The sequence below is a fragment of the Babylonia areolata genome, chromosome 10, assembly GCF_041734735.1.
Source record: "Babylonia areolata isolate BAREFJ2019XMU chromosome 10, ASM4173473v1, whole genome shotgun sequence".
NCBI lineage: Eukaryota > Metazoa > Mollusca > Gastropoda > Neogastropoda > Buccinidae > Babylonia > Babylonia areolata.
The window spans coordinates 25710524-25727220 of NC_134885.1; the positions used below are offsets into that span (position 1 = coordinate 25710524).

At 41.2% G+C, this 16697-nt stretch overlaps 1 non-coding gene across 1 annotated transcript; it reads left to right on the forward strand.

Annotated features, from left to right (window-relative positions):
• Positions 1-2999: 2999 nt before the first annotated feature.
• On the forward strand, positions 3000-3071 carry Trnam-cau (transfer RNA methionine (anticodon CAU)). Its single transcript has one exon. It is a non-coding gene; the product is annotated as a tRNA-Met (tRNA).
• The last annotated feature ends 13626 nt before the right edge of the window (positions 3072-16697 follow it).

The window sequence follows — 16697 nt, forward strand, 5'->3', positions numbered from 1 at the left end:
GCTGAAAGCTTGAACCCCTCCCCCCTCCACCCACACACACACACACTTCTCTCTGTGTGTGTGTGTGTGTGTGTGTGTGTGTGTGTGTGTGTGTGTGTGTGTGTGTGTGTGTGTTTCTATGTCTATCTGTGTCTGCCTCTCTTTCTGCCTGTCTCTCTTTGTGTCCCTATGTCTGTCTGTCTGTATCTCTGTCTCTCACTCTCTCTCTCTCTATGTGTCTCTGTCTTTCTCTCTCAGTGACGACAAAGCGAAACCTCAGCAGGGGCGACAATCCCTTCAAACCACTCTGGCATCACTCACACTTCTTTTCCACTTGCGAATTAGCCCACCACCCTCGCGGTACTCTCTTCTTTTTTTCTTCTTCTTCTTCTTATTCTTTCTCTGTGTGTCTCTGTGCTCTTCCCTGTCCTAAACTACAACCACTACTCAGAAGTCTGGTAGGGCGGGCGGCAATTGAATGAAAGAATGAATGAATGGAGGAAGATCCCTGGATGTCTTGCCGAAAGCGTGGCAACAGTGTGGCAGACAAAAGAAAGGGGAGTGAAGTTGAGTGAAGTGAAGGAGGAGTCTGGTTCCATGTTCCAGAGTTTTTCTTTCGTTTTCTTTTTTTTTTCAGAGCTCAGTTTCAGTTTTGTCCCATGTGTCGGACCAGAGTTTTTCTCTTTTTTCTTCTGTTTTTGTTGTTGTTTTTATTTTCTTGCTTTTTTTTTTTTTTTTTCCTTTTTTTCAGAGCTCAGTTTCATTTTTTGCTCCATGTTGGACCAGTGTTTTTCTTCTTTTTTTCTTTTTTTGTTCTGATTTTTTTTTCAGAGCTCAGTTTCAGTTTTGTCCCATGTTGGACCAGAATTTTTTTTTTTTTTCTGTTCTGGTTTTGGGGTGTGTTTTTTTTCAGAGCTCAGTTTCAGTTTTGTCCCATGTTGAAACAGAGATTTTCTTTCTTTTTTTTTTTTTTTTCCTTTTTTTCAGAGCTCAGTTTCAGTTTTGCTCCATGTTGGACCAGTGTTTTTCTTCTTTTTTTCTTTTTTTTTCCAAACTTCCAAAACGTATATATATATATATATATATATATATATATATATATATATATATATATATATATACATACATATATATATATATATATATATATATATATATATATATGTGTGTGTGTGTGTGTGTGTGTGTGTGTGTGTTTGTGTATGTTTGCATTATGCATTTAGAAATATTCAATCTGGGCATGAAATAATTATTTCGTAGTAATCCTCCATACTCCAAGAGGAGTGAAAGGATAATCAAAACTTGAAAAGAGAGAGAGAGAGAGAGAGAGAGAGAGAGAGAGAGAGAGAGAGAGAGAGTGTAAAGGTGCGTACGCTTGTGTCTGGTTATATCTATGTCTGTGCGCACACGAAGTTTGGAGTACGTTACAATCAATGCCAGTTTGCCCTAACTACGAATCCTTAGGCTGAATTGCACATTGTTTCCTTCTCCACACTGTTTTCTCTGCTAGTCTGCTTGTGCCATTCAGAAACGTAAACGGTCCGAACGCGAATCTTGATCCAGCGGTATTGCCCAGTTCTACAAAAATGGCATTATGTTCGGATGATTGATTCTTTTTCCCTTTCCTTGATCACAAACGGTGCACCAGTGAAGATGAGGACACGGTGAAACAGTTTCTGTAAACTCTGAGGAGGTCTGGCATTGATCTTCGCATTGAAAAAGATCTGTCATGCTTGTGCGATCGGAAAAGCGATAAATAACAGAGAAAGTATGGTCAGACTATACTGTCACATTGTTTGTTTTTTGTTTTTGTTTTTGTTTTTGTTTTTTTGTTGTTGTTGTTTTGCTTTTGCTTTGGTCTCTCTCCCCCTCTCTCTCCCTCTCTCTCCCTCTCTTGACTGTTTTTTTTTTTCTTACAATATGATGTATGATTTAGACTTAAGAGGCAAACCAAACTGGGTATCGAATGTACGAATCTGTTTTATGTTAACTTGGGCTTGGGCATGCATGGGGGTTATCAAGGAGTAGGGGATGAAATTAGATTTGTGCAAATTCTTCCTCAACGAGTGATAGACTGTAGGTGGCAGGAGTGGAAAAGCCATATCCAAACGAGCGAAAGATTTGATACGTATTGAATTTATATCTCTGATCACATAGCAAAGCGATACCTTTTGTTTGATTTGAACAGACACCTGAGACTTATTTTGACCAGATTTAGATTTGGAATTTCTGAAGTAAACACACGCAGATACAGCTACAAAGCAATATGTCATTCTGAGCTACTGTGGCCATCTGCAATGAATCAACAGAGGTTGAAGTTCATTTTGTTTTAAAATGTCCCCAAGTTGACTGACTTACCAATCCAATTTTTTCCCACAAAATGTTATATGCATCCATGCTTATTTCGGCTGTGTTTATTAATGGCATCTAACGATGAAAACATTAAACGTAGTTTTGCTATGTATCTTTATGAAGCAGGCGGGTGTCCAAACCCAAAGGCGAATTTGCCCTTCCTTTCTGCTAAGGGTGACTGCCCACGAAACAAAAGTAAACACAGCGAATCCTTTTGTAGCGTTGTTTTCATTGAGGGAAAACAGGCGTGCTTTGCGGATAGCACGTATTTTGATATCTCTCTCGACGGTGCTTGGAACTGTCGTGCGGTGAGAAATAAAAGAGCATGCGCAGAAGGGAATCACCGGTATTTAAATTTTTTTTTTATTGTAGACGATGGGTGTCTTGATACAAAGTTGACTTGACCTTCGCGTGCTGCAGGTCCATAGCATTTCACAGGTAACTTGCCTTGAGACAAGATGAATTTCGTCTTGAATACGGCTCCTGATAAATGACGTCGTCCTCTCCAATTCCTGTCTGGAACCATTGGGGGCTTGGTGTTTAGCAGGGTTGGAGTCAACCACACAGTGTCTCTGAGTCCCTTCAGGAGGGGACAGGTCTGGAGAAAGTGTTGTGGTGTTTGGTTTTTGAGACCACAGGGGAAAACTATGCTGTGACTGGTGGAGGACAGCAGAGTGGCGCAGTGGAAGCGTGCTGGGCCCATAACCCAGAGGTCCGTGGATCGAAACCACGCTCTGCTAACTTTTCTAAGCGCGTTGGGTTACGCTGCTGGTCAGGCATCTGCTTGGCAGATGTGGTGTAGCGTATATGGTTTGTCCGAACGCAATGACGCCTCCTTGAGCAACTGAAACTGAAACTGGTGGAGGAGCAGGCGTACTCATCAGGGGTATACCTCCACAGCAGGGATACCAACTGGGAAGTGCTGCTCCAACAACTTGGATGAAATTCAGGTCTTTGTGCAGGCTGCCCACATTATTTCCTGACTCAGAGGGCGAATGGTCAGTGATGATGATGGAGTCTTCCATCGGTCCGACGGATGAGTAGGCAGGCAGGCTTATCTGTCGGTGCGTGTCCTCATACGGGAGAAGAGGCTGATTCTGGATGCGCAGCACTTCCCGCAGGTGTTGCAAGGGAAAACGTCTCCAAAAGTTGAGCCCTGTTTCCTTCGCTCACGCTTCTCCTTAATGGCCAGCGTTCTCTTGTTTTCAAACGTCTTTATGCCACTAGAGCACAGCATCCTCCAGCGAGAGTGGTCAAGGGCATCAGTTTCCCAGGAAGCGATGTCTATGTCACAGGCTTTGAGGTTAGGCTGACTGATCAATAGCTAAGCCCTATAATCATTTAATACAATGTTCTTACAGTATTCAACATATGGTGAGTATCTTTCTTTTTTTTCTATTTCTATTACCAATCGTGCAGATTTCGTCAGGGCAAACGTTACATAACGAAAAGATAAGGTGTTACACAACAATGAAGTTACATAACTGCACTCAGAATTAGTAGTGATTGACAAACTGCATCTAACAAACAGTGTTTTAGCAATGTGTGAAACAATCTTACAAACAATGCTTTAGCATTGTGTGAAACAATCTTACAAACAATGCTTTAGCGTTGTGTAAAACTGCATCCAACAAACAATGCTTTAGCGTTGTGTAAAACTGCATCCAACAAACAATGCTTTAGCGTTGTGTAAAACTGCATCCAACAAACAATGCTTTAGCGTTGTGTGAAACTGCATCATCTAACAAACAATGCTTTAGCGTTGTGTGAAACTGCATCATCTAACAAACAATAGTTTAGCGTTGTGTGAAACTGCATCATCTAACAAAGAATGCTTTAGCGTTGTGTGAAACTGCATCATCTAACAAACAATGCTTTAGCGTTGTGTAAAACTGCATCATCTAACAAAGAATGCTTTAGCGTTGTGTAAAACTGCATCATCTAACAAAGAATGCTTTAGCGTTGTGTAAAACTGCATCCAACAAACAATGCTTTAGCGTTGTGTGAAACTGCATCACCTAACAAACAATGCTTTAGCGTTGTATGAAACTGCATCATCTAACAAAGAATGCCTTAGCGTTGTGTAAAACTGCATCATCTAACAAAGAATGCTTTAGCGTTGTGTAAAACTGCATCATCTAACAAACAATACTTTAGCGTTGTGTAAAACTGCATCATCTAACAAACAATGCCTTCGCGTTGTGTGAAACTGCATCTAAAAAACAATAGTTTAGCGTTGTGTGAAACTGCATCTAACAAACAGTGCCTTGGCGTGGTGTGAAACTACATCCTCTAACAAACAATAGTTTAGCGTTGTGTGAAACTGCATCTAACAAACAATAGTTTAGCGTTGTGTGAAACTGCATCACCTAACAAACAATGCTTTAGCGTTGTGTAAAACTGCATCATCTAACAAAGAATGTTTTAGCGTTGTGTGAAACTGCATCATCTGACAAACAATGCTTTAGCGTTGTATAAAACTGCATCATCTAACAAAGAATGCTTTAGCGTTGCGTAAAACTGCATCACCTAACAAACAATGCTTTAGCGTTGTGTGAAACTGCATCACCTAACAAACAATGCTTTAGCGTTGTGTAAAACTGCATCCAACAAACAATGCTTTAGCGTTGTGTGAAACTGCATCATCTAACAAACAATGCTTTAGCGTTGTGTAAAACTGCATCATCTAACAAAGAATGCTTTAGCGTTGTGTAAAACTGCATCATCTAACAAACAATACTTTAGCGTTGTGTAAAACTGCATCATCTAACAAACAATGCCTTAGCGTTGTGTGAAACTGCATCATCTAACAAACAATAGTTTAGCGTTGTGTGAAACTGCATCACCTAACAAACAATGCTTTAGCGTTGTATGAAACTGCATCACCTAACAAACAATGCCTTAGCGTTGTGTGAAACTGCATCTAACAAACAGTGCCTTAGCGTTGAATGAAACTGCATCTAACAAACAATGCTTTAGCGTTGTGTAAAACTGCATCATCTAACAAACAATGCTTTAGCGTTGTGTGAAACTGCATCATCTAACAAACAATGGTTTAGCGTTGTGTGAAACTGCATGAGAACCAGACAATAAATTTTATGTTTTTCTTTTAATTGAAGACAAGGTCGAGAACAATAATTACAACAACAAAAATAAAAACCGAAATGATATAATGCGTTTGGTTGGAAATAACCATCCTTTGCTTATCAGAAGCAAGATTCATTTCCAATCCCACTCAATGCAAACATTCAACAATCAACTGCACCATAGACTTGGCTGTCACTCACCACTCTGCACTCTCCTTCTGTCTATTATTTATTCATTTATCTATTTATTTATTTATCATTTTATTCATTCATTTATTTATCATTCATTCATTAATCCATTCATTTATTCGTTCATTCATTCATTCATATATTTATTTATCTGTTCGGCCATGTATTTATTTATCTAATCATTCATTCATTTATTCAACCATTTATTTATTTATTCATTCATTCATGTATTCATTCTTTTAGTTAATTGATCATTAATCTTTTTTATGCCTCAGGACCGGACTAAACGCGTTGGGGTTACGTTGCTGGTCAGGCATCCGCGTAGGAGAAGTGGCGTGGCGTATATGGATTTATCCGAACGCACTGACGGACGCACGGACGCCTCCTTTGCGCAACTCAACTGAACTGAACCGAACCGAGGTCACATTGCGGCGAGCGCGAAGAGCAACACCATTTCTCTCTCCCTGCTTGAATGCATGATTTAATGTTTGTCTGCAAAAGGCCGTTCGCGCTAAGATTATGGACACGCCCGTCCGCAGACAATGTTCGTTGATTCATTTATAGTCTGTTCATCTACGATGATGATATTAGACTGAAAATGTATGATATTATTATTATTATTTGGATTATTATCATTTCTATCATAATGATGATTGCTATTACTAATTAGAAATTGACATTTCTGTATGTCTCACAGACAAAAAACAAACAAAAAAGACCATGACTAATGGCACTTATTAATCTCAGAGAATCCTAAGAAAAACCATGCTTTTTTCTGCTGTCTAAAAATAATTTTGCAATTTGCGATGTGTGTGTGTGTGTGTGTGTGTGTGTGTTCCCCAGACTGTAGGCTATTAGCACCGGGAAGAAAAAGAAATGGAACAAGAAGAAGGAGAACAGAAGAGGAAGAAGAAGGTTGTTGTCGTCGGCGTTGTTGTTGCTGCTGTTCTAATGATATAAAACGGTGCGGATGTTGGGACAAAAAAATAGATAAAACAATCAACAAATGAATAAATATGCAAAGCAAAACAGAAGGCCGCCTTATTGCCGTTTTGTGTTACAGTGCAGGTAGAGATGTTCAGCTATCGTATAAACGATAAATCAATCAACAGATAAATAATATAAGCAAAGCAAAACAGAAGGCCGCCTTATTGCCGGTTTTTTTTTTTTTTTTTTTTTTTTTTTTTTTATAGTGCAGGTACCGATATTCAGCCGTCGTATGAACGATAATAAATCAATCAACAGATAAATAATATAAGCAAAGCAAAACAGAAGGCCACCTTATTGCCCTTTTATGTTATAGTGCAGGTAGCGATGTTCAGCCGTCGTATAAACGATAAATCAATCAACAGATAAATAATATAAGCAAAGCAAAACAGAAGGCCGCCTTATTGCCCTTTTATGTTATAGTGCAGGTAGCGATGTTCAGCCGTCGTATAAACGATAAATAAATCAACAAATAAATAATATAAGAAAAGCAAAACAGAAGGCCGCCTTATTTCCCTTTTATGTTATAGTGCAGGTAGCGATGTTCAGCCGTCGTATAAACGGTCACATAGTGCCGAAATCGCAGGCGCCGGTGTGTCCTGATATATTGACGTAGGTTACGTGTTACATCGATAGCTATACTGTGGCTTCTGATTAATGTCGGGACTGAGGTGGAATGTGTAGAGGGTCGTTGGAAAATGCCGCCCAGTTGTTTATGTTAGAATGCTCTGTGATAATTTACACAAATAATGCTTGTTTTGACACTTCGGTGTCTTGATATTGTTTGTTAGCAGGTTAAACTAGGTTTGTACTGATCTTTAAGAGGTTTACTTATGAAAAAAAAAGAAGAAAATATCTGAATTGAAACGTTATACTACTGCTGCTCGTAATGATAATAATAATAATAAGAAGAAGAAGAAGAAGAAGAAGAAGGCGAACAAGAACAATAATAACAACAACAACAATAATAATGATAATAATGATAACAACAATAATAACAATAACAACAATAAGAATCAACATCATCATCATCGTCTTATCATCTCAAACCGCCTCCACCAGAAAAGAAACAAGAACAACAAAACAAAAACAACAACGCACACATACTCTCTCTCTCTCTCTCTCTCTCTCTCTCTCTCTCTCACACACACACACACACACACACACACACACACACACACACACACACACAGACAACACCATAACAAAAACACACAACCATAACAAACAACAACATCGACAACAAACAACAGATCGTACTTCTCAGAACTCTTCACCGTATGATACCTCATCATACAAACTAACCCCCAGACACACACGAACAATGCGTCCACGGGTTTTCATTAAACACAAACCACTGAAGCGTACCTGTGTGTGTGTGTGTGTGTGTGTGTGGCCTAAGGGTGGTGTGGTGGTGGGGGCAAATCAGTCTTCACCTGAGTGACGACAGATCCGGTGTTTACAACCCCAAACTACCCCTCCTGCTGAATTTCATTCCCGGGTCATTCTGGGCTTGCTTCAAGTAACTCCAATGGGTTTTTTTTTTTGTTTTTTGTTTTTTTTTTTTTTTTTTTTAGTTGCGGGTTTAGTCAAGCTGTTGAAAACGTTGTCTTTGACTCCTTGACTTTTTTTTTTTTTTTTTTTTTGGGGGGGGGGGGGGCAGTGGGGGGGGGGGGGGGGGGGTTGAGGGTGTATGAGGGGGGGGGGGGCTAATCTTCTTTTATGCTGTATCTAGAGACATACAAACAAGCGACGCAGATAAAAGGTAACGCGTCCGCCTAGGAAGCGAGAGAATCTGAGCGCGCTGGTTCGAATCACGGCTCAGCTGCCGATATTTTCTCCCCCTCCACTAGACCTTGAGTTGTGGTCTGGACGCTAGTCATTCGGATGAAACGTTCAACCGAGGTCCCGTGTGCAACATGCACTTAGCGCGCGTAAAAGAACCCACGGCAACAAAAGGGTTTTTACTGGCAAAATTCTGTACAAAAATTCACTTCGATAGGGAAAACAAATGAAACTGCACGCAGGAAAAATATACAAGAAACAGACAGAGTGGCGCTGTAGTGTAGCGACGCGCTCTCCATGGGGAGAGCAGCCCGATTTTCACACAGAGAAATCTGTTGTGATAAAAAGAAATACAAATACAAATATAATGTTTCCTTTGATGGATTTTGTTGTTTGTTTAATTAAAAAAACAAAAAAACAACTTCAACACATATTTCATGTAAAGTTTTCATTCTAGTTATTAAAACAAAATGTGTCCCAAACATAAAAAAAGAAAGAAAGAAAGGGAAAAACAAAAGCTATTGAAAAAGTGGGGTCACGGGGAACGAAAAGGCCGATGCTCTCTCCAAGGCAGGCAGCAAAATGAAGCAGTTCAGCCACCCCGTGACCTACAGAGAGGCCAGGACCATCATCCACAACCGATACCAGAACCAGTGGAAGAGAAGGCTGGGTGCAAACAGTGGTGTCGATCCAATCCACCAGCTCCAGAGACACCAGCAGACAGTCCTCTTCAGACTGAGAACTGGCCACTGCCGACTACTGAGTCGCCTTCACCGTACGAAGATCGCCCACACTGATGAGTGTCCATGTGGCACTGGACCCCAGACCCCTGAACACATCCTCCAACACTGCCCAACCCATGAAGCTCTACGGCGTCAAACCTGGCCAGGGGGCACAGAGCTACAGGCGCAGCTTTGGGGAGACCGCCACGACCTGGAGAAGACCGTGGGTTACATCGTGGCGACAGGGGTGACCGTCTGACGCAGCCAAAAAAACATCGAACGCAGAAGAAGAAGAAGAAGAAAAAGTAAAGGCGTTTGTTCTGGGCTGGCCTTTACTGACCCACTCCTTTCTCCCCTCATGATAACTTAACAGATACAAACATGGGGGAGCTCTACTTTACACAGCTGCATCGAATCTAACTGAACCAGATTCACTGCCGGGTGGCGTTTCTTTCTTGCCTAGCCCAGAATGACCCCCCCCCCCCCTCTGACAAGAGGGTGGGGGTGGGGGTGGGGTCAGTTCTGACTAGATGAAGTTTACTCCTCTGGGGTCATTTCAGGGTTAATCAGGGCTAGCAAGATTTGACCTCTTGGTATATATATATATATAAGTGTTGTAAATAGGCTAACACACCATCCTCATCATCATAATCTTCATAGTTATCACCATCATCAGCAACATCAACATCAACATCATCATCACCGTCATCGTTATTATCATCAGTATGATTATCATCGTCGTCGTCGTACTCGTGATAATCCTTGTTAATATCCTTCTTCTCCTCCTCCTCCTTCTTCTTCTCATTATTATTGCAGTAGTAGTAGCAGCATGAGAAGAAGTAGCAACAGTTGTAGAAGTAACAGGAGCAGGAGCAGGATCAAAAAAGGGTAGAAACATCAGTAGCAGCAGTATTAGTAGCAGAAGCAGCAGAAAACAACAACAGCAAATAACAATGCATGTCCACTTTTTCTTTGCCCTTCCGTTGAACTGTTTAGGTGCTTACCAACGAAAAAGACTGAATCCCTTTGTTCTTTACATTATCTAGCCTTGCTGCTGTACTGATGAAAAGAAAGAAAGAGAGAAATGAACAGCAATAATACACACACAAAAAAAAAAGAAAGAAAGAAAGAAAAGAAAAAAAACAACAACAAAAAACAAGAGAGGCAAGGCCTTCAAGACTTACTTTTGGCAAATTAAGTCCCCTAGCATTAATTACAGAGTAATTTCCCTTTTTTTAATATCTGCACCAAAACGTTTAAAAAATAAATAAAACTTCCATGCTTAGCAAAAGAAGTTCCTGTTTGAGCAAAAAAAAAAATGATAATAATGACTGCTCTTGTTGTGTCAGAATATCAGATCAAAGTGCCACGTTTAGAGAATACAAAAAAATATAAATATAACAGTAAATGCAGTTTGCATATAATTAGGCTTCTTTTTTTTGTGCCCATCCAAGAGGTGCAATATTGTTTTAAACAAGATGACTGGAAAGAACTGAATTGTTCCTATTTTTATGCCTAATTTGGTGTCAACTGACAGGGTATTTGCAGAGAAAATGTCAATGTTAAAGTTTACCACGGACACAACACACACACACACACACAGACAACCGAACACCGGGTTAAAACATACTCACTTTGTTTACACAAGTGAGTCAAAAAAGATCTTGAATGTGTGCAGCAAGGTTGTGGGCTGCGTGAGGGTACAGCAGAATGTATTCATGACATGATGCGACAGAAAGAATTGAAAAGAAGAAAGAAAAGAAGAAGAAGAAGAAGAAACAAAAACAAATCCAATGAATGAAAAGCCAGAGTTTTCTTATCACACGTGATAGCTTCAAAGTGGTTTTGTTCAACAACGACACTATTTCGATCCAGTTGTGGTTTTCATGTCTCCTCTTCCCTCGCTACTACTACTACTGCTGCTGCTGCTACTACTACTACTACTACTACTGCTGCTGCTGCCATTACTACTACCAGTAAGAAGAAGAATAATGCAGACTCTCTCTCTCTCTCTCTCTGACACACACACACACACACACACACACACACACACACATACATACATATCTAACCATCAGAAATTCCAGAAGTACATTGGACAACAATTGTAGACACACAGAGAAGAAGGCGTTTATTTAAAAACTGAACCAGGGAAATCCACGTGACGGACCATTTTCAACATTTGCTCGACCAAGTCAGAAGAAGAAGAACGAGTGTTCATCATGTGAATCTCTCCTCCCAACCCCCTGGCCCCCCGTCCACGCCCCCCCCCCCCCCTTTTTTTTTTTTTTTTTTTTTTTTTTGTTCGTCCACGGATTGTTATCGCTGTAGAATCAAGCTGGACACCTTGGAATCAGACCCACACCAAGAGACCATTGTTGTTTTGCTTGTCATGAGGGGAAATTGGACACTTCATGATATTATCTGATGATTTATTCAGGGAGTCGGTGTGACAAACCTTTTTTCTTTCTTTTCTTCTTCTTCTTTTTTTTATTTATTTATTTATTTTTTTATAGTTGGCCCGCAGTCTATTGTTCTATCGCATCGTGTGATGTGACGTGATGTGATGTGATGTGTGTGTGTGTGTGTGTGTGTGTGTGCACGCGCGCGCGCTCTTGCTGTTTATGGGTTTTTATTTCGGGATTTTGTTTTCTATTCCTCAGTGGCAAAATTGTTCTTTTTTTTTCTTTTCTTTTTTTCTTTTCTTTTATTCTTCTCCCCATCCTTCCCCTCTTCCGCCTACTCCTCTTCCTCCTCCCCATCTTTCTCCTCTTCCTTTCTCTTCCTCGTCTTCTTCCTCTTCCTCCTTTCCCTCTTCTTTCTTTCTTTCCGTCCTTCTTTCTTCTTCTCCTTCTTCTTCTACTTCTTCGCCCGCTCTGTCTCTAACTCCTCTATTTCTCCCTATTTCTTTATTTCCTCGTCTTGCACTCACTATTTTGTTTGTCTTCTTGTCTTCTCAACTATCGCTGCTCTTCCTCTCAATGCCAGTCGTTATTTTGTGAACACATCCTACCCCATACAACGTCGTCCCACCTCTCAGAATGAGACTATAGAAGGTAAGGGGATTGGTGGGGGTGCGGGGGGGGGGGGGTGTGCGGGGGGGGGAGGGAAAGGGGCTTGAGGGTGGGTGGGTGGGGCGTGAGGGGGGAGGGGGGGCACAGGAAGAGGAGGAGGTGTGAGGAATAACATGCTTGCATTTCTCCACAGTTCGTCGTCGGCAGTGATTGGCGGCTAGGGGTTGGTTGTGGCTTGATTTCGTTAGTCCACCTTCATCCCCCCTGCCCCCCTCTCTGTCTGTCTGTCTGTCTGTCTGTCTCTCTCTCTCTCTCTCTCTCTCTCTCTCTCTCTCTCTCTCTCTCACACACACCCTTTTCTTTTTCCTGCAGTCCAGACTTATTCTTATTGCGGCTGGGAGACGAAGGAGTCAACGTGCAGTTTGTCTTTCCGGGATTGGGCTGCCCCTCTGTTTTGCTGCTTTTTTGGGAATCGAAGAATTGAAGACCACGTGAGTGTGCTGAATGCAGGATTAAAGTCAAATAATCGCCCTGTCTCCGCTTGCAGGATTAAAGTCAAATAATCGTCCTGTCCCCTCTTGCAGGATTAAAGTCAAATAATCGCCCTGTCTACTGTGCAGGATTAAAGTCAAACTGTCTCTTCCTACCTCTTCTATAGGATTCAAGTCAAATAATCGCCGTCTTCTCTGCAGTGTAAAAGTCAAATAATCGCCGTCTTCTCTGCAGTGTAAAAGTCAAATAATCGCCGTCTTCTCTGCAGTGTTAAAGTCAAATAATCGCCTTATCTCATCTGCAGTATTAAAGACACATAATCGCCCTGCCTCTTCCTACCTCCATCCTCCCCCTACACACACAAACACACCTCCTACCAAAATACGTAGATATTTTAGTGACATGATGTCCCTTTTCTTTCTTTTGTCTGTTTTCTCAGGTACAGTCTCTTTTCCCTGTAATATCTTAAATCCAGGATTTTTTTTTTTTTTAGCACAAGAAATGGAGATCAAGGCTGGCTACGTCATGTGTGCATTTCTCTACTTCTTATCTCCTCTGATCAGTTAGAGATAGTTGTGGTTGATTTTTTTTTTTTTTTTTTTTTAAGGGAGAGGCCGCATCTGGCCAATCGTGCTAAACAGGCTTGCCTTAACTGCCAGGGAAGCAGCCAATATGGGATTCGGCTTTGCATTCGTGGAGATGTTAAACGGATCTCGGGATGCTAGCAATTTAATTCAGCGCCTCTCCCTTCGCAACACCAGTCCTCACTCCTTCCCTTAAAAGGAGAAAAAGAAAAAAGAACAACTTGGAGCAGGCAAAAGGGGGTACTGAAGCCGAGTGATTGCGCTCAAGGCAGAATTAAAGTCGAATTACTTTCCTTTTTTAACCACCGCCAACTCCAAAAAAGGTAAGCGTATTTCAGGGGTTGGGCATCCGTTCGATTAGCAGAAACAAATGTACAGTATTGGATTCCGGTTTATAGAAGGGGATCATACAGACGAAGTAACGTTATAAGTTTCCACCACCGCCAATTGATAAAGTTCAGTTCAGTAAGTCAAGGAGGCGCATCACTGAGTTATGACAATTCCACATACCCTACACCACCTATGCTAAGCAGATGCCTGACCAGCAGCGTAACTCAACGCGCTTAGTCAGGCCTTGGGGGATGATGAATAAAGTAGAATGAAATAAAACAAAATAAAATGGAATACAAAATAGCCAGATATATAGATAAGAAAGATAAGATAGAAATGAAAAAGAAACCCACAAATTATGAATAAATGATTGAATAGATAAATGAATAAATGAATAGATATCAACAATATATCTTTATTAGAAAACACATTATGCATGTACACGTAATATAAACAGTTGATCAACAACTTGCTAACAACTTGCATAGAGCTTTATGTCAGGTCTGTTTCATCCACCCTGATAATAAATGAATAAATAAATATGATGAATGAATAAAAAAAGAATTATGATATTCATTTATAGAATAAATAGATAAATGATTTATAAATAGATAAGTAAAAAAAAAAAGAAGTAGGCAATCATGTAAGTTACTAATTAAGAAAGTAAGTAAGGTGCAGATCTAAAGATCTCCAAGGAAAACGGTTTCCAACTTTGCAATGCAGTTTTGCTTGATTTCAATTCAACCACTTTTTTTCAGGATGATAATTATTCATCCAGGAACATTTGCGAACTAACAAACTTTGCTTCCTCTCCCCAGAGACAGGGAACGTAGGTGTACCAGAGGAGAGGGTTGGGCAGAAGCGGAGTAGGGGGTGAGGAGTTGGAGGGGGCTGTAGATGGGATGGGGGGCGGGGGGGGAGGGGCAGGGGCAAACGAAATCAGCCTGCATCCAACCCTCACTAATCAGTGACGAAGAAAGGTAAACAAATTGTTTTGAAGTTACACTTCCACCACCACCACCCCTGCTACCCCCTCACCCTCGTCCGGGTCCCCATCCCCTGTTCATATTGTAAGAAAAAGAATGTGTGGAGGGTGTGACTGGAAAATAGCTGATTGATGTTGAGGGTGGAACAGTGAGCAGTGATCATATGGCTTGCTCCACTTCTCCACGCAGTCCTGGAAAGTCCCTGTTTTGTTGACCCCTTGCTTGAGAGTTTACTGGCGTTTCTTAGAACTGGTTGATTTTAACGACACTTCGATGGAACTCTCTGTATGTCAAGACGGTACGGACATAGATCTGGTGGTAGTCAAGTGGAAATTTGATGAAGCCTTTTGTACACGAAAGTGTGTCTTCACAAGTGACTGAGAACGTTGATGTTTTTGACTTTTTGCATTTATTATCAGTTGTTTCGCTTGTCAGTTTAACGACTTCTCTTTTACGAAGTCCTTTAAGTAATTTCCTGTAACTGTATTTAGAGTTGTTTTGCTGTTGTTGTTTTTTTGTTTTTTGTTTTTTTTCTTCCAAATTTCACCCACATTTTTACCCTCAGTTTCTCCCAACCCTCCATTCATCCACATCTCCCACCCCTTCTAACCGATAATACTCAGATGTATTCATAAATACTTTAACAAAATGTCTTCAATCACCGATATGTGTGACGGGACATTAAATAAAATTCCTCCTCAAGTGGAAATTGTGATCTAAGCGAGAGTCAGTTGTTGCCAAAGGCGTTGGTCGAGAACATTAAGAGGAACAGGGATTTCTAATTATCTGATGATTCTAAATTTCTCAGCACTATTGTGTCCGTTTGCTCACAATGATTTTGTTTGTTTGTTTGTTTGTTTTTCATCTGCAAGGCATTTTCCATCTTTGTTTTGTATTATGCGGACTGCCTTTGCATTGTCACGTCATTCAGACGTTGGTATCCTTTTCTACTGATGTTCTTGTCCAGGCAGTCTTTTAGTTGAATGCTCTGTGCTGGGATTTCCAGCAATGTCTTACAGCATTGCACTGGCAGCTTCATTTATTTCTGTGTTGAAGGTGGTGGTCATCACTTCAGCATCATCCTCAAGCACTAGCAGTGATACAAACTTTCCGCCAACTGCTGCTTACAAGGATTCAGAGATGGATTCTTCAGTCTTTCAACGTTGACTTTCAATCTGGTGCTTTTTTTGTGTGTATGTTGATCTTCTTGAGCTTGACTCTGAAGTTCATGATAACAAAAGCACGGTCACTTCCAATGTCTGCACCAGAGAACATCCTGGTCTTTGCTCTGTTGATACCCGACTGGAATCAATGTTGCACGAAGATGCAGTTGTTTGTTTGTATTTCTTTTTATCACAACAGATTTCTTTTTGAAAATCGGGCTGCTCTCCCCAGGGAGAGCGCGCCGCTACACTACAGTGCCACCAATTTTTTGTATTTTTTCAGCGTGCAGTATTATTTGTTTTTCTTATCGAAGGGGATTTTTCTACAGAATTTTGCCAGGAACAACCCTTTTGTTGCCGTGGGTTCTTTTACGTGCGCTAAGTGCATGTTGCACACGGGACCTCGGTTTATCGTCTCATCCGAATGACTAGCGTCCAGACCACCACACAAGTCTAGTGGAGGGGGAGAAAGTTTCGGCGGCTGAGCCGTGATTCGAACGAGCGCGCTCAGATTCTCTTGCTTCCTAGGCGGACGCATTACCTCTAGGCCATCACTTCAGTTGAACTGGTAGGATAGGATCCATCAGGTGCATGCCATGCCCAGTGCCACGAAGCCGCGTGTTCCACAAGACTGTTGGCCAAAATCATGTCATCTCTTTCTGGATAATCAATCCAAGGTCGTTGGCAAAGTTAACTTTGGTTCCTTTCCCCAGCGATAAGGAAAGTGGGCAAAGCAGAGGAGAGGGATGGACAGAAGGGGAGTGGAGGTGACGGGTTGGTGGGGGCTAGAGGGGTTTGGGGGCCAGGGGCAAATGAAATCAGCCTCTAAAATAACCCTCCCTAATCATTGACGAAGAAATGTAAACAAATCGTGTTGAAGTTACACCTCCGCCACCACAACCACACCTCTGCTACCCTCACCCTTATCCGAGCCCCAGTCACCTGTTCTTATTCTATGAGTACTAAGGGTGTGTGTGAGGGTGTACTTGGAAAATAGCTGATTGATGTTGAGGACGAAAGAAGGAGCA